The 27,349-nt window shown below is 38.5% G+C and overlaps 1 protein-coding gene across 16 annotated transcripts in view; it reads left to right on the top strand.

The window, feature by feature from the left end:
• TENM1 (teneurin transmembrane protein 1) overlaps positions 1–27,349 on the top strand; it is a 1,007,752-nt gene that overhangs the window by 662,464 nt on the left and 317,939 nt on the right. For 9 of the 16 annotated variants that reach the window (XM_030497214.1, XM_030497216.1, XM_030497220.1 and 6 more), the window contains one exon: positions 25,357–25,493. The gene's annotated coding sequence lies outside the window, so the exon portion shown is untranslated. Of the gene's footprint in view, positions 1–19,092; positions 19,482–25,356; positions 25,494–27,349 lie in introns of those variants that run through there. The other 7 variants (XM_032920163.1, XM_030497229.1, XM_030497228.1 and 4 more) reach the window with 3 other exon arrangements.

Raw genomic sequence — 27,349 nt, 5'->3', positions numbered from 1 at the left:
ATTGGATGCGCTTTGTCTTATGATCCTGATACCATCTCCTGATATCATCAAAATCTGAAGGCTTCTATAAAAAAATATGCAGCTTAAGAAGTGTTAGCTGAATGATAATTTCTCAAAAACTTTGAGAAGTAGTGAAGTCATACATTGGTTTTTTTTTCTATAACCTTTTCGATACAGATATCATTTTTAGTATTGTAATGTTGGAATTTTACAAATCATTGTGACCGAATCCTGTGCCTTCCAAAATGGTTGAATCGAATAGAATTGTATTAGCCATTGAATTACATGTTGATGTAAAGTCTCTGAAATATTTTATATTCTGATGAATGAGGAGACATGGCTGAGTGGGATTGGGAGAGAAACTAAAGCATGTGCTACAGACACAGTTAAACACATTACAGACAGGGTATCTTTTTGTGTGAGGACATCTTCTTCTTGCTGCCGTATTAGTGACTTGTCAATCAGTTTAGTGCTGTATGTGGGATGCTGGGATAGGCAAGAGGTGAGAAAGCAGCATGAGAGACCCTGGAGGTGTAGGTGGAGTGCTAGAAATGGAGGAGGAGGAGATTCCACTGTAGGGATCCTATGGTGAATCTTGTCAGTCATGTGATTTTCATGTCTATCCATAGAGATCCATTTCTCTAAAACAGTAAAAACCAGGACAGCAAATGATATGTTAGTTGTGCACGTCAACCTGTATGCAGGGTTTGCTCAAAATTGTCCTAAGCTCCAAGATACTCTTCTGCAGTGCTCAGTGCACAGCAAAATGGGGCATTAATTTGGGATGAGTCACAGGCCAACCAGAGCTAAAGCTATGCAAATACATTGCTGCAAACCAACTATTCAGTATGTTCATCTTGTAACTCAGGGTTGCAATGTTTTATCTTCCATGCAGATGACAAATTTAGGTGGGGGGAGCAATAGATATAACATAGATTTTAGAACAGGGGTTATCAAAATACTGTGGATACTGGAACGTCCATTCAGTAAGGGCAAAGGAATACAGGTCAGAGTTCTTAGATTACAAAAAGGAATAAACTGAGTATAGTAATGGAAAGATACTCACTTCTCAATATTCACTGGTGCCGTATCAAGCTAAAAGACTTATTTATATTTATAGAATGAAGCGTATTTCAGATGATACAGTAATCTTCTAAAAGTAAATTTTATTACTGTGAGAAGTCTATATTCACAGCACTGAAAGGCATGTTTTCTTGAGAGCAGACATAGTATAGGTTGCAGCATGGGAGTTTTCTCAATGCTACTGTGCCATGACCTTCAAGTGTCATTATTCAAAAACAGGAAGTTTCACACTGTCCTCTTTTATACCTTGCCTTTTTCTGGTAATGAAGGCTTCACTTACTAGTTGTTACTATGCTGTTAATGATGTGGATATCTGCATCACCAAACACTGCTGTGATACAATTGGCTGCAGTCAGCTGGGGCAGCTGCACTGAGAATCATATGTGCTTTGGTTATTGCTGAAGACCATTTACAAGAATTCCTAATTTTCTTTGCACAGTAAAATCTAAACTATTTTATTTATTGCTTAGTTATTCTTCTACCTTGTGGTATAAACAAAATGTAAATACAGTCGATCTTTTATGCACAGGACTGTTATTTGAGCTGGTGGCATGCGATGGCTAAAGGTAGTAGGAAGGCACATTGTTTATGCCAGCTGCATGGCTACAGTCGCACTTATGTCTGATGTCAGCATGGTGCTGCTTCTCTGTATTTGAAATGTCCTCTGGATAAATATTTCCATCACAGCTGCCTTAACCAATTGACAGAACATTCTGTCTGAGGGTGCAGATGTGTGGCTCCCAGAGCAGAGATGGATAGCTTCTATCAGTACTAGAAGAAAATGAGCCTCTCTCCCAACCATAAACTGAAAGATGTTCTCACGATCAGAGATGAGAATCAATGTTCACCAGTTCTTAGGAAGAAAGGGATTCCTTTTTTTATACTGATTTCCTATTCTGATGTACCTAAAGCCACACTATTGAGAGTATCATTCAACATGGAAATGAATTGTGATAACTTGTGGATATCTTCTTTAGACAGGTAATCAGAGAATGATAGCAGGAAATCTTGTAATAAGCAGATCAAATTCTGTACAAAGTTAAAGAATAAAACAGCGCATATTTTCAGGCAGATAGCTGCCGGTATAAACCTTTCCTTGTCTGTTATGTCTTTTCTATAGCATATCAGATAGAGAAACCCTTTAAAAATATGGAGCAAGTACTACTCAGACTAGCGCAGAACTTGACGCAGCTATCTACTGTAGATCTTAGGTGGCAGTAGACTTGCAAACAGCATGAACAATATTTAGGTTAAGTGTACCAATTCTGGAGATGCTGCAGATCAGCCTTATTTTCCAAGAGGAATGCAAAACATAGGACAAATGTTTGTTCAAAAGCTAAAGGGAATCTGTGATAAATGCAAGAATGTCACTTAAAAAGTAATCATTGTTTTGGTGAGCTATAAAATTTCTCACCGTTTATAAATCCAGGAGCATATCCAGGTCATAACAGAGGTGATGTTTGCTTCCTCAGCAATACCGCTTTCTGTGCATATTTCAGAGACCAAAATAATTTTCTTGCTGTGCTTCTCCCAGTTAGGCCAACAAAAACTGAAGAGACTGAACTTAATTTTTATTCTGGATATTGGATCAGAAATGTAATTGTCAATTCTTGGTGATTTCCTTCCAATTAGTTAATTCATAGCTGTATAGTTATACAAAGGCCAGAATTCTAGGCAAAATATAGAAACTTGGAGAAAAATCCAAGACATAATAAAGTTTCTGTAATCTCTTCTCAAAATTCACTCTTTCATTTGCGGTACTGCAGTCTCCTGCTGAAAAAATCCTTAGTGCCTCTCACATTAGTAACACACAAATCAGACCCTATCTTAAACTTTTACATTATAAAATATTTTCTTCTTAATAGTGTTCCTTAAGGGTAGACTAAACTGATGATATAATTTATTAATTTATTCTTTTCTTAGAATAATTAATGTAATTTTGTTACTTGACAATCTTTGACTGGATTATGATGTTTTGAGAGTTTGATCTTTGGACTTCAAAATTTTTGCACTGATAAACAGGCACCTTTTTATTTATTTGTTTTTTACAGATTTCCCTCCAGTGAAATCTGGAGTCATTGAGGCAAGATATAAGATGCCACAGTGTTGCTTAAGGAACCATTTTCTTCCTTTCTCAGATGCACAAATTAAGGATCTACATAAAGCATAATAGTACCAAAGAATTTGTACTAATCCTTTATGTGAAGGTTTGGAATTTGGTGAAAGTTTCCAGATTAGTATTTCTAAAAAATGAAATGGACAATACTTTGGGACAGAATAATAAGAAATAAAATTCTTATTTAGGGTTTCTGTCATGCATATTGTCACCTTTTTAAGTTGAGAACACTGTTGTTCTAACTATGTATAAGGAAACAATAATCTTGATTTTTCCTTTAAATTCTTTTTTCTTACTGTGATATAAAGTGTAGTAGCTGTCACATTTGTAAAGGTCCTGTCTTAGAAGGCTGGTGAAAGCTGGATGCTCGCTGAAAAGTGTGTCTGTAACTACTCTTCCATTACAGACCTTTAAGACAGACAGCTATTCTTACATGAATAGATATCTTGCTATCCTTTATGGATCCTATTTTAAAAACACTTATTTAAACTGTAGTTTCTTTATGTTTTTTTCTTAGTTTATTCTAGTATTCACTGTGAATGGCCTTATTTTCTTATATCTTTTTACAGTATCCTCACTTCGTAAGATACGGTCCTCCTATTTTTATATTTAATTTCTTAGAATTTTCACCTCTCAGTTCATGTGTGTGGTAGTTTATAAGTAAAAGTGGCTGAAGAAAATTTCGCTTGAACTTTACCTTTTCTATTATTCTGCTCATTTTTTCTGCAGCTTTTTGTAACATTCACTAAAAATACATAGACGTGATTTTAAAGCTGTGCCTGTCATGTTACTGATCTGAAATGCAAATCATGTTTGCATTGCAAAATTGTATAGTTATGCAAATACATTATTCCTTTATTTAACCATACACTTTTTCCTCCTTTTCCCAACTTCAGCAATTAGTTTTTCCTGTATAAAGCAGTTATCAATGACTCCCTTAAGCTTGCTGGTGCAGCTTGGGAAAAGAATATACTTTCTACCAGGGACTGGAGAAAGATAACTCTAATCTTTCACCTTTACCCAACACACTAGATTTTGAAATGGTGTAATTTCCAATGTAAATGGGGAATTTTATCATGTTTGTGGAACACTGCTTCCTTTGTTATCCTTTCAGTACAGAAAATAATTCTTTATAGATGAAGCATACATCTGTATAATACATTTTAAATTACAACTTACAAAAGACAGAATAATGGGTTGAGATGCTGCAGATTTAAGGCTGCAGTATTAACACCACCTCAAAGGAAAAATAGTTTCAACTCTTCCATTGTGTCTTAAAACATATTCTGATCTTATCTTTGAAATGTCAGGCTTTGAAGCTAAACAACCTGGTTAGTGATTTCTGTTAAGTATCTGGAAATGGTAATGCAAAAGATTCTGAAGGACAGAAGAGAAGAAGGAAGGTTTACTAAAACCAGTGTTGCTGTAATCCATAGAATATCTGGTTCCAAATATTGTCCAGCATAAACAATTAAAGATGAGGGGTTTAGAGATTTACCTGTCTACTGGCCCTTAATTACTCACCTGCAAACTAGGCTCGTCAGTGCTTAATGATGTGTTATCTAATTCGTAGGATCTAGATTGGTGAAATGAGAGGATATTGTTTTCTCTCCTTCAATCAAATTATTCAATTGACTTTACAGAATTTGTATGGTTACAAATCTAGTGTTTCATGAAAGAGGAATAATTTACACTTTGGTAATATATTCACTGATGGTTTACAACAGCATTAAATAAAATGATGCTGCCTTTAAGTGAATTATCAAAAAGAACCAGAAAGAAAAGGCAAAAGAAACAGGGAAAAGTAAATAAAATTATACCTCATGGAAAGAGAAAGCTCTTGATGAGAAGAAAATAAATTTTTGATTCATGACAACTAGCTGAATAGGAAAACACACTAGAATAAGATGAATCAGAATACCCTAGGCAAAATAGCAAAACGTCCATCTCAAAGCTTGTACTCCTTGAAGAAGAAAACTCTACTGAAATCAAGAAGCAAGATAAAGAGCTGTAAGAATCAAAGCATATATTAAGTATGTTAAAATCAACTTACAGAACAGAGATCCTAACTCACAAACAAGTGCATTTGTCATTTATCAAAGTGCTCAACAAATATGGCAATTTTTTTTTAGTGGAAACTTTAATGCCCAAGATGATACATACACGGCAGAAAGATAAATATGTGCCCGTTCCCCATCAGAATTTCACTTGACTTCCAAAGAGAACAACTTGACTGGAAAACTGACTGGATGCAGAACTAAACTATTTTTTTTTCTCTAGAATTAGCATACAATAAAATACCGTCAAACCGCAGAGACACCTAGGGTTGTAATTGTATATCTAATTTCAGTTGTCTTCTACTTCCATTGCAGTCATGTGAAAATATGAAGCTGGAATACAGGCTCTTCAGGACCTTAAAGTATATGCTTTAAGTTATTAATAAAGTACAAAAAAAAAAATCTGCTTTTCAGTGCCATGCCATTTATAATTACTTCCTAGCTCACCCTCCGTTGCTAATTCTAAATGAATGTTGTCAAATTACCAAGTGCATATTGTTGTCAGTATAACCTGTTGTTATTATACGCTAATACTGTGTGTTAATGAAGTGTTAAATATCCAGAGCTGCCAACTTCTTGATCCAAGGGAATATGAACTCTGTGAAATAGATGTGATACACAACTACATTGAAAAAAGTGTCTATTGATCTACGCTTGAATGCCTTTTACTATAAATCAAATGTATCTTTCTAATTAAGATATCTAAATAATCTAAAAGGCCAGATATTGGGTTTGGTAATATCTTGGCTTCCATCTCTCTGCATTAATTCCTATAAACTGTTAATCCTCTTTCTTCAGGATCCAATCCTCCAAAGTGCTGCATGCTACATAGCAAGAGTCTGCAGCCTTTTCTTTGTACCTTGATAATAATAGTGTTCAACACTTTGTAAGCTCATGTCTTGAATAATCAAACTTATTGATATCAGTAACCTTATTCAATATTTAAAATTGCAGTTTAGAAATGTACTCATTTTTCATGTAAAGAAAGGAATCTGATGAAAGTCTACAGGGCAGTGATGTGCCTCAGAAATCGTTCTACTGAAATGAATTACTTTTTTGACTGAGTAACTTCAGAAGGCATTCACATCAATATGGTTTATAACATGTGGAAAGCAAAATTGACAAGAATTCTTTGGAAAATAGAGGCAGTACTTTCTCACTACTTCATAAACACTGAAATACACATTCTTTTATTTAAAGATGAGTGAAGGGGTTGATATGTTCCTTGCCATCCAGCCTTTTTAAAAGAATCAATCTTACTGAAAACCACAGAGATGCAAAGGCATTAAATGTAAAAGCAAAGGATGTTGTTGAGTTTGGACTGTACTGTCACAGAAACGGAGGAGCACATTAGGACAAGCTCTTCCACATACTACTTTTAGTAGGTGTCCTTTCTAGGAGATTGCTTAACTCAGCCCATTTAACAACCTGTTCCTTGCCTTTGCTTTTGAAAAAGCATTGACATTTGCCCTTCTTATTTCTGGAAGCAGCCACACAAATCCAATAGACTGGGTCCAAGTATGGAAAACAGCAGTGTCATAAAGCTTAATTTCAATAACAAGCTTCAGCAGCTCAGAAAATGCATACTCTTCATTCCTCTTACAATGGAAAGAAGTATCATTTAGCCTCTAACAAGGAAAGAGGTAATGAGTTAAAGATTTAGTGCTTGTGTTTATAGGAGGCCTGTGGGAAATTACCAACTGGGGCAAAGTTCATTCTTGTTTGATTATTTTTTGAAGTTTTTTACCGTCACATTTGAAAGTAAAAATCTAAATTTATTGAAAATAGATTGCTGTCAACTGCTTTTAATAAGAATAGTGTATTGGTTCAAAAGGATCTGCCCAGTGAACGTTATAAACATATCTTCATACAGCTAAATATAAAATAATGTTGTTTTCTAAATTTGTAAAACTATTATTACCTTTTTCCCTTTTATTCTTCCACACAATAAGAATAGAGCTTTTTTTTACTCTTAAGATGTACTTCTCTTTAATAGACATTAATGTTCCTTGTAAAGGTCAGTGTCGTTCTAATGGATGAAGAGATGAGGTCTGGAATATAGTTACTAAACTGGGAGTAGACTCTAATTTGCAGAGACCTCATTTGGTGTTTGTTTCCTAGCTTAGTGATTCCCAAACAGTAACATACATGGCTATACTTGTTTTTGCTTTATTCCCATATGATGATTCAGGAAGGAAGCAGTAGCTGTGGGACAGGTCAGACTTTTTCTCTATTTCTCCTTTGCGAAGATTGATTCCAGCACAACTCACTGCAGTAACTCCTCTGGCCCTTGCATCTTGCATTCCAAACAGTTCTGGTTCTCCTGCCTTTTATCTCCAGCAAGGACTACGGGAATAGGATTCAGGAGGAATGTCAGCAGTGAATCTTGCTCCAAAAAGGCTGAAAGCCTCTTTCATTCAGTTGCAGTCACTGAGAGGCTTGACTAGTTGTCACTTTTACTAGTTTTAAGAATAAATAAATGCCTGTAATTCTTTGTTCTCCATGACCACTGAGCGTTTTATGGAACAGAAGCTCTTTGTACATTTGATAGGTTATCTAGCAAAACAACAGCTATCTCTCATGATGTCTTTAAAAAAAAATTAATCACCTTTTTGTGACAAGTTATGTAAAATGATCAAATAATGTGAATTGTGGCAGTTACAGTAATGCAAGATCTGTGAAGGAAGGAGAAAAAAATAATCCGTTTAAACCCCCACAATACAATCTTTAGCTGTAAAAATTTGGGCAGATACATACTCTTTAGCTATATTGTACTGCAAAGCAGAGTTTTAGGGAGTATTACTGCACTTTTCCATTTATCTTTCAACTGGGCCTATATCTCATTATTATTTCTACTCAGGAGTCATAGGACTTTGATATTTTTCTACTTAGATTGACATACCTCACACCAGAGATCTTTCCTATGCATTTCCACAGACAGATATTAGTCTCTTTTAAATAGTATATCGGCTTAAGGACCCATTCACCCACCAAATTCTACAATTCTAAAGCTATTGGAGCTCGCTTTACTGGAGGTACATTCCACCCGTAGCACCACAAGATGTGTTGTAATAATTCTACACTAACATTACAGCTTCCTATTTTATATATATTTTTATATAATGTACTTATCAGTTTCTGAATAGCTAAACTGCACCTCATTTATAAACAAGAGTTTTTCAGTCAGTCATTAGTTTTATACTAAATATTACACTGGATTGTTTCAAACTGATTTTCCTCTTCCCATCCAATATACAAACAACATATAAAGAAGCCTTAGGTTAAAGGAACAGGAGGGAACTCTGGTATTTTATTCTCGCTCACAATGAGAATGAATTTGGTTTCTTAATCTATTGCATGTAATAGGTGACAAATTAAGATTTTGCAGTTAGGATGAATAATACAACATCTAAAATTTACCTCAGCTATAGCAAAATTCGTAAGTTAACCATACTGTTCGCCACATCTCCACACCGTTGGGTCAGGCCTTTACAATAGGCTTAATATATTTTCCCAAAGGGCTATTGCAGATTTACATTATAATTCTGGTTTCTCTGAAGTACTTGCTTGTCATACAAAGTACTACTGATAAAAATTATATATCAAAGCGAGATGCATGTCAGAAACCCTATAAAATAATTAAGTTGCTAGTATACTCAAAATTATCTACAGAAAAAGACCAATAGTTGCAAAGAGTAATTTCCCCTTAATAACGTCTTTCTTAAACGCGCAAGGAGCATGATGCTGTTTAGTAGGCTGAATTATATATATCTGGATTTATAATTAGTCCAGCTATTAACCTTTTCTCCAGTTTCTCTCTTTGGTGATATACTGTACTATAAATTCCATAAGAGATTACCTTGCAAAAAATATGGTTTTATATAAATGCCCTATGCATATTTTATAATCACTTGTAATTTATTTATTCTGGGTCTGATTCTTTACAGTCTTGTACTGGTGCAGTCTTACCTGTGCAAGATGGATATGAACTAGACCAAAGCAGAACTGTCTGATCACTTAAAGCAAACGTGCTTTATTTGTTTTTGAATTTATATATATTACATTTTTTTTGCAGGTGACCAAGATTTCTGCATCCAGATCTCTAAGTGGATAATCTTTTAAAGTGTTGAATCAGAACCTTCTACAGAGGGCTGATGACAGCCAGTAAATGGGTGCACGTTAATGCTGTATTAACATTATAAAACTGCAGCACTTGACAAAAGCTTGTCAGAACACGACCCAATCTGGACTGTTAAAGTGGCTGCATATGATTTGTAATTTGCCATTCAATCAAAAGCCAAAAATAAAGAGATTAAGTTATCTAACTCTTCACAGAAACTTCTCTTGAAAAAGCCAAACACAATGCTGTTATGCTACAACAGGTTAAAACATATTTGCAAACAAGAGTTTAAACTCGAAACGCTTGTTTTAAAAGTTTAATCCATTGCTCTGTTGCTTCGTATTTTTAACTTTTAGAATGCAGGTTTATGTCTATTGGGATTTCAAAAGTCAAAACTGACAGTACATATTTAACTATCATAACCACCCAGCAATGATGTTTTAGCCTCTGTGTTCTCATCTAACTAGCCTTGCAATCTAGGAACTTCTGTGCATATTGGGACTTCTGTAGAAGTTAGCATTAATGAATACTTTTAAATTTCCCTAGGCTCAATCTAGACATTAAGAATATAAATGTAAATTAGCAGAGAAGAACTAGCAGCCTAGAATACTAACACTTTCATCACATTACTTGTAGTTAAAAATGTACTAAGGAATGGGAGAGCCAGTCTTCGCCTGGCAGCCACAAATTGCATTTATAATTATCAGAATATTTCTGTAATTGTCTATATGCTGTAACACTGTAAGACTCAGACACTTTCTAGTCACAGATTAATACTGTTTGTCTGATAAATAATAGTTGTCCATTTCTGCCTAAAAAAAAAAAAAGTTCTAGAACAAATGTAGCCACAGTAATTCTTTTTCACTTTTTACTGGCATGACAAATCTTGCAAAATTCATTGATTTTTCCTGGCATTCATATAGCCCCCTGCAGAATTTATTTTAATTGCAGGGTGGTTTTCTACGACTGTGGGTGTCCACACTCTTTGCTTTAGTCAACTCTCTATCCCCATCATCACTGCCAGTGTGTTCTGATGGTAAGCAAGTGAATATAAGCTAAATAATAAGAATATTAACCTTATTCATGTGCTACTATTAACTTCAAGCTATTGAAGTATATGGCTAGCACTGAAGTACCAATTCTAGTTATAAAACCTGAGATTCATATACTTAAGGAACCGCTCCTTTTAAAACTTTTCACAGTGATTAAACATTCATTATTGTTGTGACCAGTTATGTATTTTAATTCTCTACCCACTTGGAATGGCTAATCTCTTTCAATATATGCTGATAGCAATGACTCTAACTAGAAGACAGCAGTTCACTAGAAGGGTAATAATGATATAAACTTTCTGAAGTTCAAGTGAAGCGCTGAAGAAAATTTTGTATTTTCTGTGGCTGTTCAGGACTATTATCTCATTGGAAGAATGGGCTGAATCAGTTGAAATGCATGGTTTCTTATAGTGGTTGTGAAGGTTCTATATGCAGGTATTTTTACCTTGTTTTCTTTTGGCCTAGTCCTTTCAAGTTTGAGTATTTCCAAAGATGGAGAACCCATAACCTCTCCAGACAAGCTGTTCTAGCAATTGATGACCCCATGGTGAAAACATTTCTCCTAATACCTAGCTTTAATTTCTCTTGTTCCATCGCGTGTCTGTTGCCTTTTGTCTTGTCCCATCTTGTTGGACTCCCTCCAGAAAGCCGATGTCTGTCTTGTCGTGGGGAGCTCACAACTGTAGGTCAGATATGGTCTCAGATGTACTGCAGAGAGGCACAGGGTGACTTCCCCCTTCCTGCTGGACACAGTCTGACCTGCCGTTGCCCTTTGGTGCAGGGACATTTTGCTAACTCTTGTGCAATTTGTTCATCAGGATCCCACATGCTTTCTGTTTTCTCTGCCTTGGCCCTACTGTACAGTTGCATGAAAAAACGACAGTTCTTCTCAGGGGAATTTGAACAAATAAGTATATACAGATTTTCCTGAACGCCTCCATGATAACTATGCAAAACGTCAAAATTTGAGCTTTTAACTGCGATGTCTTAAGTTCTTGTCTCAAAAAAAGTACATTAATCAGTTTCACGGTATATTATTGATCTGAAGATTTATTGGGAGTCATGATAGATTTTGATAACTAATATAAAGCTGAAAGGAAAATAGGGTTCCATTTTCAAATCTGAAATTCTCTATTTGATCCAGTGTAAGCAGAACTAAGGGATAAAGGTATCTAAGACAATTTTCTATACTGGCTTTCAGAATTTTCCATAAATATTCCAGAAATTTGCTTATAGATTGTGTCCTAAGTTTGGGTTATGGTTTTTGTTGGGATTTTTTGTTAGTTGGTTTGTTTGTTTTTTTTTTTTTAATCTCATGGATGATATATTTTTAGCACAGCTTCCTTTTTATGTCTCTTAGCAATGTTCTGACAGTTTTGACCTCAGTTCTGAAGACAGTTCAGTGTCTTCCTCTCAAGTGAGTTTTGGGTACAGGTTTTGAACATGCTAATGAATAGTAGCAAATCAGCACTGCATGACTCTTGATTACCTTTGTTATAGGGCAATTAGGATACTAACTTAGGCCATAAATTTTATTACTGTTTCTTACTAAACTGATGGTGAACAAGAAAATTCAAGGCATCACAATTTTCAGTAAGATATTTGGTTTAAAAGCATTTGACATCATTTAAAAGACATTTTTTGCAAGCTTGCCTCCGAGGAAGCACTTGGGAGCATAAGTAAAATTTGAATGTTTATGTTTTAAAGCACTTTTAATGCAAGAAAGCTGTGTATAATTACCTCTAATTAGTCATCTCTTCCACTGAGATTTATACTAAGCATTTAGTTTTCCTCTTCTCTACAGTAGCTATATCCCTGGCTTCTAGGACTGTCTGACAAGCTGATCTCTGGATGAGATTTCAAACTCGTCTGATTGCATTTTACCTGTTGCATTAGGACATTTCTTAATGAGGCCAGAGTTGCTTTCATGTCTAATTAGGCTGAAGAGATTAAGATATTTAGGTCTTGGTTTTGTATATTTTCCTAAGGGAAAAGTAAATACGTGAACAACAGAGATCAGCAGAAATAAAGAAAGAAGAAAAGCAGCAGGAACACAGGGGAGTATTATGTAATAAAGGGGAACAGGAAAAGGGAGAAGCAGGTTGGGGATATGATCCATCATACAGTATGCTCACTTTCAAATGTCTCAAAAAATATTGCACTGCACGGAGTCAAGATTTCTCTCTAACACAATAATTATGTAATAATCAGATGAACCTGAAGAGAAATATGAATGAAGGGGCTTTATGTCTTTATGTTTGAAAAAAGATCCTCATTATGATTTCCTTCCCATGCAATAAATTACACTGTAGGCTAACCATGAGGTTGGTGAAATGGATCCAAAATACTCTATGAAACATGCCTTTCTTTTTTATGTTCCTTATCTTTGTCAGTGTCTGTGTCAGCTTTCAATACAGCCAGAAGGTTTACTATTATTTTATTTAGGAAAGAAATGATCCCTGCTATTTGGAAGTTTAATCTCTCTTAAAAGGTTTACTTTAGTTCCACTCTAACAGGCAAGCTGATAGACTCAAACCTCTTTTAGCATGTATTCATATTCAGGAATAAACATTTTCATTGAATATTTCTCAACAAAGATTTTTAATAGTAATTTTTCATGGCAAAAGCTTTTTTTTAAATCTTCTAGTTTAGATGCACCTTTCCACAGTATCAAAGGACTTCCCCCTAAAAGCAGGAAAGTATTTAAGCTGATCTTTTCACATCTCCAGCTCTTTTCAGTTATCTGGAAGTATACTTATTTATATATTTCACATGTTTATTTCATGTGTTTGTGGTTTTTTAATTCTTTCTTAAGTATTAAAAAAAAAGGATGCTCTTAAGGCTTTTTTTCCTTTTCTTTCTTGACCTAGAATTCATTTTTATTCGGGTCTTGAAGGGAAGCTGGGAATACAACTGATGTGTTTGGAGGATTCTGGGATTCAAACCAAAACAATGAAGAAAATATTTCTCTCTGTCAATTGGAAATAGAGGTTTTTTTTCAGTTTATAAAAAAAAAAACCCAAGAGTTTAATTTTCAACTAAATGTTTTATCTTAATGGATATTATTTCTTATAATTAATTTAAGGAAAAGGAAATATATAGTACATTAGCTAGACATCAGCTACCAACACCAGGTAAGGCTTACTGGGGAAGTGGAGAATCAGCACTGGTGACAGGAGCATTAGCACCACCTTGTGTTCATGAGATAGGAAAATACCTAACACCCTTCTCCAGCCATTAAAAATGTGAGACTTCTCTGGTCTCTCTACTGCATATTGACGAGGGAGCCATATTTGTGCAAAAGGTGCATATCTGTTTCGAGCCATAAGTTTAGAAGAATCGATTCATCCAGATAGATGGGAAATTACCACGAAACAAGTTTGCAGTTTTGGTCAACGTGCAGTGGTCATAGCATATGAACAGCCTAAATGTTGTCAAGTAGTTTTGTAGGCATCTGGGAACACGACAGTTTAAAGGTGAATTTTGAAAGAAGACTTGCAGTTACTTACAGAAGTTCTTTTGGAATGGGAGAGATGACACTGTAAAAACTACGAAAGCCTTTTCTTTGAAAATTTAACAAGTGAGCAAAGGACACAGGCATCATGCAGTGATGGAAAGCCCTAAAGAGTCAGTATAATTTGTTTATATCATTTTTTTCATAACCTGTAAACACAGCACAAGGCAGCTTTGTTTTCTTCAGCCTGTTGCATTGTAGAAACTGTTCTGTAAACAAACCTATTTCTGGTACATTTGTCACCAAGATGACTATCAAAATACATCGGTTTTCATTTCTTTTTCAAAAATACCAACTTCTCTCTAGTCATCTTGTTATGGGGGCACAGTTTCTGAAAAGTGGTATCCCATCTGAAATTGCAGTTACTTAGCTCTCTCTTAGCTCTACTACATGATGTACAGTTTCTGGTAGAAAGTCTGGGGCAAAACCTGTTCTTGCTGGGAACTTGTAATTTTAAGGTAGTGCAATTTCACATACTTTTTTACTATCTATGTATATTTAGCCTAGCTTCATTAAATTCAGCTCTTCTAAGTGAGAGCGAAATAGAAGAGCAACTTTCCCTACTTTCTCTACACTTCTTTTGGTCCAGAAAGAACTTCTGACTGGCATTTCATACCTCACTTTCATCTTCCTAGTCTTTTACAAATTAGGACTGCCCAGACTAAGGGCAAGACCTTTGGGTCACTTTAGTGGAATATATCAATTTTCTGTTTAGTAAGAACAGATCTAGAAAAATAAGTAGTGACATAATATATTCATAACTGTAAAAAATTATCCCAATTCTCCTTTACATTTCAGTTTGTGTAATGATCTGTGCCTTGTCAAAGCAAGTACGCACAAGGTACAGCTAGCCATCGTGTTATGTTTTGATCCTGTTTTACATCCACACCTCAGATGCACCTACATCAGACTCATGTAAGGTATCATTTTAAAAGATGGCAACATTCCAAAACTGCTGTGCACAGCTTGGAATGATGGATCCATCTCATCAGTTTTTATCAAGTATGAACAACTGGATTTTGAAAATAATTTAACCTTTTGCAGTACAGTTGGAATCGCATGTTGATGTACACAACAAGACCTTCCTCAACAGTGTCCTTCTGGAGTCTGACAAGGTCTCAAATGTCCTTATAACTTTTTTTGCCTGTCATGTAAGGGGCAGGGCAATGTTATTAGTGCTACTCATTCCCTTCTGTCACTTTCTGGCAGACAGCTGAGATCTCAATGCCCTCCATATTTGGGTTGTTCCCTACCAGTATTAAGAGACTTACTGTAAATATTTCACCTCTTTTTTGAAATAGTTTTCTCTCAGTCTGTCAAAAATACCAAAACAAAGAAGGGAACCCTCGTATTTCAGAGTGTTAGAAAGCATAATCAGTGCTGGGATCTGGATGATTTCCTGCCTCTGTGTTTTGAAGCATGTTAGCTGTATGAAAGAGTAATTTCCATAAACAGCACACCAACCACCCACTTTAATTTTTTAGGGGAGTATTTTATCCTGTCTTAAAGTTGTCCAGGAAGCAGTCTTGTAAAGCAGGAAAATTCCCCAAAATTTCAGAGTTTTTGATGACTTCATCTGATTTAAAGAGGCAAAAAGAGAAACTTTCAGCATCATTCTCAGAAGCACAGGCTGACAGAGCTCTGGTAAGCGTGGTGATATCTTGCCCCTGGTGAGTTGAATAGATTCTGTTTAGCAGTGAGACCAGCAGCTGCGTCTCAGGTCTCAATGGAGATGGTTACAATGCAGGCAGCAATCTCTGTTCCCGCAGGAGGCACAAGAATAATTTAAAACTAATGCTTCAGCATAACTCAGTTACCAGTTAAAGACAATGAATCACTCAGGAGGCTCTTCTGAACTTGAGCAAGCCAAAAGGTGTCAAGCAAGTCCTTAGCACCAGTGCTGTGCTGACTAGTACTGCAGCTGTGCACTAGAGATACTACCCTTTGCTACTTACAGAGGAAATCTTTAGTGCAGTGAGCTGCAGTTCTGTATAAACCTACATTTGTTCTCACTCCAGAAAATTCCATTAGGCACCAGTGTTATCTAGCAACATTTTACCTACCACTTTCTTCTAAGCCATTTCAGCATACTAGGTTGAGAAATCTAATGGTCAGATTTTTTTTTTGCTCAATGCACTTCTGCTACATTTAGGTTTGATGTATTTAAGGGCTCTTGTTGCCACTTACACATCTTTGTTCTGATTCTTGGAAAAACCTGTATCGATATCTGTTCCTTCTATTGGGGTAGCTCCTTCAAAAGAAATACTCTCTTTATCCAGTGTGTCTCATCTTACATTGGAATCTGCTCCCAGTTCTGTTGGAACATGCATAGAGCATACCTCAAGTTTCACACCTTCCCATCTTTCTCATGGACCGATATGGACTATCTGCATGGTACTCCAAGCACACTTTTCTGGTTTCCCAAACCCCAACATACCAGGAAGCATGCCACAGGTATCTGAAATTACCATATATACCAGATAGTCCACTTGATATCTGGCAATAATTTTCCACTATTATCAACTTCAGCTCACTTATCTTGGCAGTGGCTGAAGAGACAAAGGTAGGATTCAATGTCCACCTCTACTAGTTATCTTCTTATGTCTTCCCTCGATGATGCTACCATACTTTTATGACTACTGTATGTTAATGACTACAATAGGCAACTCCACAGCATTCCAAGCAGAAGCTTTAATAATGGTGTGATCTTTGTCTGCACAGAATAGCACTGAATATTTCCTTGACTATGGTAGTATCTTAAAACCTGGAATCTAGACCAGTCAGCTATCTTGGTTTATGATTTTGTGACTAACGTATCAATTTTATCCAAGATCTTTTTTCTTTTTTTGCATTTGAACTATTTCCATGCTCAACCTGTGGTATCTATTTTTTGTGTTGATGAAAAGCAAATGTTAAAAGTCTATCCAGAGAGAGAAGAAACCAAAACAACCACATCTCCTGGGAAGGAAAATTTATTCTTTACTCTAGGCTCAGAATAGTTCATGACTGATCTATACTGCTGAAGAATGATTCCACCTACCAGGACTAGGTCACAGATATTTGAGATAAACTTTTGAGAGAGGACTGTTCTGACTTTACATAATGTATTTTTAGATTCACTTCGTCGTTAAGTTTGTTTAACGGCTTTCAGATTCATGAGAAACAGGTTTGGTTTGTTACTTCTGGCCTTCCTAAGAAAGTAGTATATAACCAGTAGTTCAAGACTTTACTTTTACTGCATAGAATACATTTCATCCAAGGAAGATAGAACAGACTTCCTAAAGGACTCTATATTTACCTCAGGATTTTTACAGTTGTGCTTTCTTTAGGGAGAGGCAGATTTAGATTTCCGGAGTACTGCTGAAAGGAGATTTCATTCTGAAGAACTAGACCAACTTCTTATCTTAGATTTGTGTCTTTAAAAATCCATAGCATAGAAGGAAATAAATACCTGAGGTCTAGAAAGGAAGATACAAAGTCAGTACCTTGTCATTCATGTAAGCAGCAGTTCTGATGCTAGATTTGTAAACTTTATCACCTTTGTGGTTCTTCATCCTTCTTTTCATCTTCCCATCCTTTGTTTTTCAAAGAGGATGGCTTTGGAATTACTAAAACCTCACAACTTTTCTCAGAATCAGGCTGCAGCCTACGTAAATTGGGGAGACACACCTCCATTGCTTCACATTTATGCAGATACTAATATACACGCTTTGGAAAGGGAGTTGTATTTTGGGCCAGTGCCTTCATCACCTTTGCAGTGCTGTTCAGTGAGAATATTCTTTTTTTCCTTTACTCCCTACAGACTGACCACATTAGCAGGAAATAAAACCGCTGTGTTTTTACCTGAAGAACCAAGAAAAAATTACTCCTTAAGATTTTTTTCATGGGCACCTGAGTTTTACTTTTGACAGAGCAAGCTCAGGGTCATTTCAAAGAGCAAATGTTAAAAATGATAGAAAAGATCTGTATTGGCAGCAGTGTATTAGAATTGCAGATCGTCTTACCTAATTTTATTTATTTATGCACTGCAAGCTATTATATAGGCAAATACATCTATGTATTTTTTACTTAGGAGCCAGTTCATAAGCCCGTTTTGATTCTCAAGATGTTTTTTCCCAAAATAGTTATGTAAACAGCATAAACTAACTGTCTAAATGAAGTATGTCCTGGGGCACGGTACAGAGTTAAGAGAAACTCGACTTCAGATAGTCCATGTAGAAACTTATGAAGAAATTAACAGGAACTGTCAATTACACGTTTTTCCAGGGTGTTCCTGTTGATGAATGGACAAGGCAAATAATGCAAATAACCACAGTGATTTTAAGGACTGGACAGATTTGTGTATGCAGTATGCATGTAAACTGAAACTGGGATGGACTGATGAGCTGAGTCCAACCTTACAGGCACACCTCTGCCAGTCCCTTGGATTCTTCAGCACAATCAAACCTTTACTAATAACTGCAGATGCAGATTTAGCTGTTATGAAAAAGCAGGCTGTAATCACCTTTACGCCTTTGCATGTCCTCTTGAGGATACACAGTGTATAGATGATGGAATTATAGCGATCATCATCAGAAAATGAAGTTCCCCTGCACGAACCCCGGGACTGTTAATGGAGGCGGCCACGGGAGATCCCCCGTTAGTAAGCTCAGCTCGTGAAAGGAAAGCGCTTGAAGCACCAGCTATAAATCAACAGCTCTTTCCCAAGCCTTGATTCCGCTACCAGTCTCGCTTCCTCGGCAAGGTAAATCATTTAGAGGGAGGTGTTTTGCGCTGTTTCCAAACGCAGAGGACTGCCGCTGGGTTTATTCTCCCTTTCCCATGCGTCAGGAGCCGCTGGCTGTCGCAGGTGGCCGGACCCCGCAGGGCCGGGGCAGCTCCCCTCCCTCAGGCGGGCGCAGCCACCTCGCCTCATTGCCCCGGCTACTTCTCGAGCCCTACCGAAACCTTCCCACCTTTCCCGGCCTCCCGTCAACCGGCGAGACCGCCCTACCTCGGCTCACAACCCCTCACCGTGGCGTTTGGTGCGAGGCGACTTGAGGCGCGGCGCTCGATAACGCGCCTGCGCAGCTCTCCCGGGCATGCTCATTAACGGCGAAGGAGCCGAAAAGGGGGAAAAAAAAAAAAGAGAAAAAGAGTGAAAAAAAAAAAAACCCCACCACCAAACCCTGAGAGCAGCGGCGCCGCTGACAGTACAGCCGCCGGAGAGCAGCGGCGGCGGCAGTAGTGGCGGGGCTGCGCCGAGCCCGGCCCCGTTCTCCTCACGCCTTGGCTTCTCGCAGCCTGACGCGCCGCCGCCGTTAGCTGCGGGTCGAGCCACAGCAGCAGGAGCCGGAGCCGGAGCCGTCCCCTCAACGGGGCGGAGGGGCCGGGGTGGGCTGTAGGGGAGCCGTGAGGCGCCGGCAATGTGGATTTATATTCGCCCGCGCCGCAGCCGCCGGGGAGCGGGGCGCGGGCACCGCACCTAGAGGCGATGGGAGAAGCCGTCGGCGGGGCTGAGCCGGGGCGCTGCTGAAAGTTCAGCCGGTAGCCGCGCTCGGTAAGTTTGCTGGGGTAGGCGGGAGCGGCGCCGCGGGCGCCCGAACTTCGCTTCTCACGGGCGGCGGCCACGCCGGGGCGGCGAGGGGTGTGCCCGGCCCTGCCGGGGTGACCTGCCCCGCCGGAGCGGGAGCTGCCGGGAGCTCTAGGAGCGTGTTTTGTGGATGCCGCTGGGTGTGTACGTGCGGCTGCGGGAGGCGGTAGAGCGGGGCGGGCGGGCGCGCGGCTCCGCGGCGGGTGCGGGCTCGGACTCGGACTCCTCGCGGGCTGAGGCGCTGGCTGCCCTCACACCCGCAGCGGGGCTTCTTTGCCCGCGGTTGCAGCATGCCCGCCGCGGTCCACCGAGCGGGCGAGGATGGGCTGGCGCGGCGCGGGGCTGTGCCTGTCCGGCCGGGATAGTGCCCGTCCCCCGCGGAGGCGAAGCGGGGCGGCGGCCCCGACCCGTGTGCGCAGCTCTCCGCTGGGAAAGGCGGGGCGCGCTGCCGGGAGCCGCCGCCTGCTTCCCCCTCACCCCCGTCCCCGCGGGGCGCCCCGGCGCGGCGCTCGGCTCCGGCTCCCTCCCCGCGGAACGCGGCATCCCCGGTGCGCGCAGCGCTGAGATGGCTCTGCCGGGGCAGCGGCACCGCGCTTTCTCCCGCCGGTGCATGGGGTGCCTTGTTCCTGACGGATTCTCAGGTGTAATCTGTGAAACGTGTGTCTAGCGTATTCTCCTTGTGCTAGCTGTGGGATCCGGTAGTCTCTAGTTTTAGGCGAGGCGAACTGCTGCTTTCAACTGTCTTTATTTTCCCCCCCCCCGAAATACGGTACAGCCGTAGCTCGAGACTGACGCTGCAGGCTTGGCTGGTGAATGCTTAGGCTGGCGATTGATACAATTGTGGTACGTAGACAGGTCCCTGTTTTTTGGGTGTTAACTGTACAGTCTTGCCGTGTTAAACGCCAACACGTTTACCTTAGTAGGTATATGGTTTGCTTGTTCTAATCCTCAAATCAAAGACAAGAACTTCTCTTCCCCCCCCCCATTCTATAGCTTAAACGTATGCTGTCTTTTCCAAGTGTATAATAACTATCTTAGTCGTTCATTGATTGTGCTCATAATATCCAAAGGTTGTAGATACCCATCTTGATTGCGCTGATGCTCCACTGATAATTAACGAGTCAGATACACTGTACTGTGGAAATAAACACCAGCTGTCCGTGTGGTGGGGCAAGCATCTCAAACATCTACTACATCTCCAAATGTTTTTGCAGTAACAAAACCCCACCACTTCTAGTGCTTGTCTTTTCGCTGTTAATTGTGAAGCTTAATGTAGAACAGTTTGATATTTGATGTATGACTGTTGTAGAGAACACTTTGTGAATCACAAATAGGAAGATACACTGTAGTAGGGAAAGAGCTGTCCATCTGAAAATGAGACCCAGCCCAATAGTTTTTCTTCTTTCCTGTCCACAGTTTCTTTGCAAAGCTTTTTTTATGCATGACATGTAATGCGATGGGCTAATTTCAAAATACTTCTCCTCAGGTGCAACGCAGGCTTGTTAATAAACTAATTGCTCTTTTCTCTCTAGATAGCATGTATCGATAATACAAAATCATCAGAAGTTGTTAATGTATTTTTAATGCATCTGTGTGTTCTGGAGGTTTTGCCTTGTTTCAAGAACTGAAATCTTTTAACAGCTTGGGGATTTAGGAACCTTTGTGGGTGTTGCCTTTTTTTTGTTATATCACAGTTTTGTTTCAAGGAATGATTAAAAGTTTTCTGAACAGCACGTTCCCAATAGTTTTTGTTCTGTGAATTTCTGGTCTTTAAAAAAACCCAAGAAAACTACATTACAGATACTTAAATATTTTCTTTGAAAGTGAAAAGTTACTTCAATTTGCCAAATTTTAAAAATTTAAATGTCACAAAAAAAAAAAAATAGAAAATTCTTATTAAAAGCAACTCTTAAGAATGTGAGAATGCAAATTACTACTCAACATCTCAAGTTGTCAGATGTGGAAGTAAATGAACATATTGTATTAATGGCTTATGTATAAAAAAGCCATTGAAACATATTCAGAGTTCTATGAAAGCAGTGTTGTGTGAGAAAAGATGTAGCAAAGGAAATCTATTATTACTCATTTGATGTGGCATTGTAATTTAAAATGGTAGGCTTTATAACTGAAGAAGCAACATGGTTGGTTATACATGTGCCTGTAGTCACATATGGAGATAGGCAACATTTTTGCTCTGCAGTAATGGTTTAGGAATAGGTAAGTGTGCACTTTCTTTTATCCCTTGAGGTATGAGATTCTGAGGATTGGCAGTGATGTTAACTGGAGCAGGCAGGAGATTACCTCCATGTGATTCATGAGGTCTAAATGGTATTAATTTAATTTTTAAATGATCTTACTCTGAAAAATGTAAGAAGAATGATGCTGCTTAATTCATCAGTATCTTAGGGCTCTGAAAAGCAGTCCTCTCTGTTTGGTTAGGAATATTCGTTCTTCCCATTTTACAGACTGGGAGAATGGTGTGTCCTTTCTCTGCCTCAGTCACTGTAGTGGGACTAGAGTTTCAAATGTTTTGGAGACCAAATGTTAAATTGGTGATGGTGCTACGTCTGCAATTCAGAAAGTTCTGATTTCTTGCTCACCTAGTTTTGTCTGTTGATCAGGTGTCAGTACAATGCAGTCAATGTTGAACACCTGCAACTATAAAAAACATCAAGTCAACAAGATTTCAATGACACTGGCTGCATCTTGCTAACACCTAACATTCCACCCAGGTGTTACTGTGTAGTCGGTCCTTTGACAATATTTTTACGGCTAAATAAAACTGAAAATATGCAGCGGTCCTGGTGTTCTCTTGCTTAAACAGAGTCTCACGGGTCTTATGAACGGGATATGTTATGACTCTCCTTTATGACTTACAGAAATACATACATTAAAACCATGAATATAAGTAGTTTTTTCTAATGAAAGTCTGTCTTTTTGAAAACTTCTTTCAGTAAAATATTGACTAATTCTAAAAATTCTAAAAAACACCATACTAAATATCCCGTGGACTAACTTATACTGAGCAAACAAGTCAGTTTCTTTCCTCCTGTATTTACTGTTTTAACAGAATATTTCTGAAAACTGATTGAAAGACACTTAAGCTACTTCGGTTTATTTAATACCATTTCTCTACTACAAATTTGAACTTCACTATATTGATTATATTATTGAAAATAAGTATTCTTTTTTTGGTTTTACTGTGTTGCACTGAACTATTTTATTTGAATTTCTCTATTCAAAAGAATAAAAGAATAGCTGTTTTGTATTAATCACCTTGGCTGAACCTGTAGTGTGAGGGTATTGTATTGTTTTCTACTGTCTAGTACAGACTTCTCATTTTGGCATTTTAGGAAACAAGTAGTGTAAGATTGGAGTGAAAAGATAACTTCCAGTTAAATGGGTTGTCTATAAGTATATTGAAATTAAAATGACGATGTTGAATTGGGCTTAGTACTGGCTTGTTGCTTTGGAAGCCTTCACTTAGCAGTGCTTATTTTCTGTAGCCCTAATGAGCAATTACTGCACTCTTGCAGTTCACAGCCTCTTTTAAGTAGACAGTACTGCTTGTTCCAAATTACAGATGTATTTTTCTGGTTTGCTTGTAGGCTGTTGGCATTTTTGGTGTTTTGGTTTGTTTGCTTTCCTGAATGCAGAGAGATGTTTGATGTTTGCTAAGGGTTTGAGAAATGCATAAACTCCTCCCCAAGGGGCTTTAAGTATAAAGTTCTGCTTTGATACAGTATGTGTCTTACCTGTACATCTCTTTCTGTCTAATATGGACTTCAGTCTTAAATAACTGACAACATTTTGATGTATTTCAAAGAATTCATGTTTCCATTATTGAAGGGTTGGGGGTTAGATCTGAAAAGGGTTGTAAGCAAATATTTCCTTCTGTAACTCTGTTTCAGGACTGTAGGTAGATTTGGAATGCTATTTTGGATGACATTTTCATGCAGTTGCTCTTGCATCATTTTCTACTCTAAGGAGTAATTGCTTTATGCATAATTTTGTTCATATGAATGTTCACAGGCTGTGACACGATGTCGGGATGGCAAAGGGGTGTGTTTTGTAGCAATGCAACTTTTAAAGGAACATCTACTAAGAGGGAGTTCTCTTGGGACTTAGGTGGTCATTAATGAAATACTGGCTGCAGTGTGTGCATGCAGTATATTTGCCTCATCTACCAAAGAGGTTTGTGTGGGTCATATTAACTGCAGAAATTTAGTGAGCATAGATGGCATATATGAATGTGACTGCATTGACTTTGAGAGTGCCACCTCAGCAAGTTTGCTGGTGATACGAAGCTGGGAGGAGTGGCTGATACCCCGGGGTGCTGTGCTCTCATTCAGAAGGATCTAGACAGGCTGAAGAGAGGGGCACAGAGGAACCTTTTGAAATTCAACAAAGGCAAGTGCAGAGTGCTGCCGCTGGGGAGGAATAACCCCATGCACCAGTGCAGGTTGGGGGCTGGCAGGCTGGAAGGCAGCTCTGTGGAGAGGGACCTGGGAGTCCTGGTGGGCACCAAGTTGTCCATGAGCCAGCTATGTGCCCTTGTGGCCAAGAAGGCTGGTGGTGTTCTGGGCTGCATGAGGAAGAACATTGCCAGCAGCTAATCCTCCCTCTCTACTCACCCTGGTGAGGCTTCACCTGGAGTACTAGGTCCAGTTCTGGTCCAGTACAAGAGAGACATGTAGCTCCTGGAGCAAGTCCAGCAAAGGGCTACTAGAATGATTAAGTGTCTGAAGCACCTCTCCTGTGAGGAAAGGTTGAGGGAGCTGGGCCTGTTCAGTCTAGAGAAGAGGCTGGTGGGTAATGAGTGGTGGACTGTTGTGCTTGACAGCGAATCCAAACCTCGGAGATAGTTGACTGTCCTCCACTGTGTTGCCTCTTACAAGTGCTCTGATCCTCTGGAAACTGTTTCCAAAAAGCGATAACAGCTGACAGTGGAGTGGGGAATATGATGGGGTTTTCGCGTACTGGTTGGAGGAGTGAGACCTTCTAGCTCTGTTCTTGTGGAATAAGAAAGATTCATGGAGGTTGTCTGGCTTATGTGAAACAACACAGATATCTTTATTTTTTAAAAAAAAGCAAGTAAACTACTTTTCTCATAACACATGTTTTTGTTCCAGAAAACACTTTCTTTTTCAGCCATTCTTATGTGTGATACAGTTTTCCGATTTAGCTGTGCAGCCCATTTTGTTTCTGAGTTAGTTTCTTACACAAGGCATTAGCCAACTACTGGACGAGGGAGGTGCAACTGGGAAAGAAATGAATGCAGAAGAAGCATTGCTCATTCTGAGCTTTTTGATGGTCTCAATATAAGTCTTCCTGCTTGCTCCTGTAAGCCATCTTCAGCAGGAATATTTATTACTCCTCATATACAAGTTTCTTCTTTCAAATTCTGTCATCCGCATCCGTACCACTAACCACAGACCCCCTTTTCACCTTTGAAGACCATATGGCTTTCCCACAGACAGGTACTTCAGGTATTCCTTTTTCACCAAATTATTTCATGCTCCAAACTACTGCTGTGTTTTTTTGACTTTGTTCTCTGCACCATTCACCAGTTTTTCCTGCTTCCTCTTACTGCTACTTTTGCATAGCTCTTAGCCCTTTCTGCTCACAACATTTGAGAACCATGCTTGCAGGTCTCATTCTTCCATAACCACCTGATGTCTTTTCTAAACCAGAACAACTAAATATTCCTCACCTTCTTTATGTCCAGGTTGTAGGTGCACCTATGAGCTAACTTTCATTTCTTTTCATTTTCCTCAATTTCTTTCCCAGCTTTTTTTTCAGAGCTCCCACTTCATCCAGAATTTTGTCTGCTTTTCTGCAGAGCTCTGTCTCATCGTGTTGAGCCCTTCTGTTTCATGAAGTCCAGCGAATTGAAATCCACACAGTTCTGCTCTCAGCTGCTTTTTCACAACTTTGATCTTGCCCATCACCAGCCTCCCCTTATAGCCTCTCCCAGAGGTAAGCGTTTCTCCACCATCTCTTTCCTCCATATTTTTATTCAGATCTGAATTTGGGAAGTAAATAGCACCCTTATTGCATTTTTTGCTGAGGAAGTGCCACATACCAGGTTCTCCAACATGAGGTCAGTGTTGAATTGAGAACTCAGTAGATTTGTAAGGTTTAGTATTTATTTCCCTTTCCCTCTTTTTTATTAGTACTTTGGCAGCTACATGCAAATTCCATCCACTCCTATAAAATACAAATCATTCTCTTTGATGTACTGCCCATGCAGTGCCCTCAGCTAGTAAGATAGCATTTAAATGAGTATCTTAGTACATTTTTGTTGTTTGTGGTGTTATCTGGCTTTAAGTGATAAAAATCTGGTTGTAGGAATAGCGACTGGTATTGTTTCTTCTTCTTTCTTCTTCTTCCTGTAATATGGATGGACAGTTATTGCAAAAGAGCAGCCCTATAGTCAGAGTTTCCACCTAGATGTCTCCTAGCCTAGGACAAGATGGGTTTTACATCGTGTTGACTAGCTACTTCTGTCAGCAAAGGTGTCCTGTTTTTTTTGTACGAAACAGCATTTTGGTCATTGAAGTTCATGGGTTAGTACATGCAAACTGTATCAGATAGAACATGTCTGCAAAATTTGTTCTCTTTATTGTTGTAAAATATGCCTCTTGCATTTGTCCAGATGATTTGGTGTCCACAACAGTGATGTTCCTTATCTGCGCAATGCATTTTCATCTACGTTTGATAGAACATGAGTGCTACACTCCGTTGCAATGTAATTATAGAATTGTAACATTTGGAGTTTTATCAACCCATTAGCTATACTATGGATTTCCATAAATTCCATACATTTCAATAAAGCACAGTCACCATGAATGTATTTACAGAATACAAGAGTAAATCTTAGTAGTAAGTAGAAAGCACCTATTTTGGTTATTAAAAAATTTGAGGATGTAGCATGTGAAGATGTGTGGGAACTTTACTTTTATCATTGTCTTTTGTTTGAACCTTGCAGTGCTATTTTGAGAACTCATGTTCTGATGATACTTATTAAATAAAGTGTTAATTGAGAGGAAATGGGCCAGCTTCTCACAGGTGTAAGTAGGTGTATTTCCACTGATGTGGCATATGTCACCAAATGTATTTCCACCTACGTGGAAATGTGCCATGGATTTCATCAGTGAAGTCATGTCAAATGGTTCTGCAGAGGATTTGATCCTGATTTGCTTCCCTAACTAAGAGTTTGAGCAGGGAATGAGGGAAGGGATAAGATGTCTTTCATCTGAATTTGTGTAAATGTAGATGGATAGCCATCATCTCTGTGCCATGCTGTGCAATTTTATTGTGTAACTAAAGCAGATTCTTATCTGTGCAGACATACTGGAGAGAAGAGTTAGTATGAACATAGTCAACTATAATTTAATTGTGCAACCTTTTAATGTCTCATTAACACACTTTATTTAAAGTTACATTGTCTTTAGAAATGTTAGGTTAAATTGGCTGCTTAGATAAAGAGTCTTTTAAGTCTATAAAGCACAATAATTTTACTTATGGTCAGCAGCTTTAGCAGTCGCCATAAAATATATTAATTGTTTTAATTTCAACAGACTAAGTTATCAGTTGATAAGTAGTCAATACTAAGAAGAAATTGCCTTTTAATGTTGCTCATATTCGGTTCATAATATTTTGGTAGTTGATTACGAAATACAAAATTGAATTTTGGCATCACAAAGCATATATGAGCAGTATTGAACTGCTCTGAGCAATTCATACTGAGCTTTCTAGAGTAGCTTCTCCAGACTGTGAGAAATTGTTTCACATGTTGATGTTACCATTCCCGAATGCAAACCTGTAGTGTT

Source organism: Strigops habroptila, chromosome 9, assembly GCF_004027225.2.
Source record: "Strigops habroptila isolate Jane chromosome 9, bStrHab1.2.pri, whole genome shotgun sequence".
Classification (NCBI taxonomy): Eukaryota; Metazoa; Chordata; class Aves; order Psittaciformes; family Psittacidae; genus Strigops; species Strigops habroptila.
This window is presented reverse-complemented; position numbering and strand designations above follow the sequence as displayed.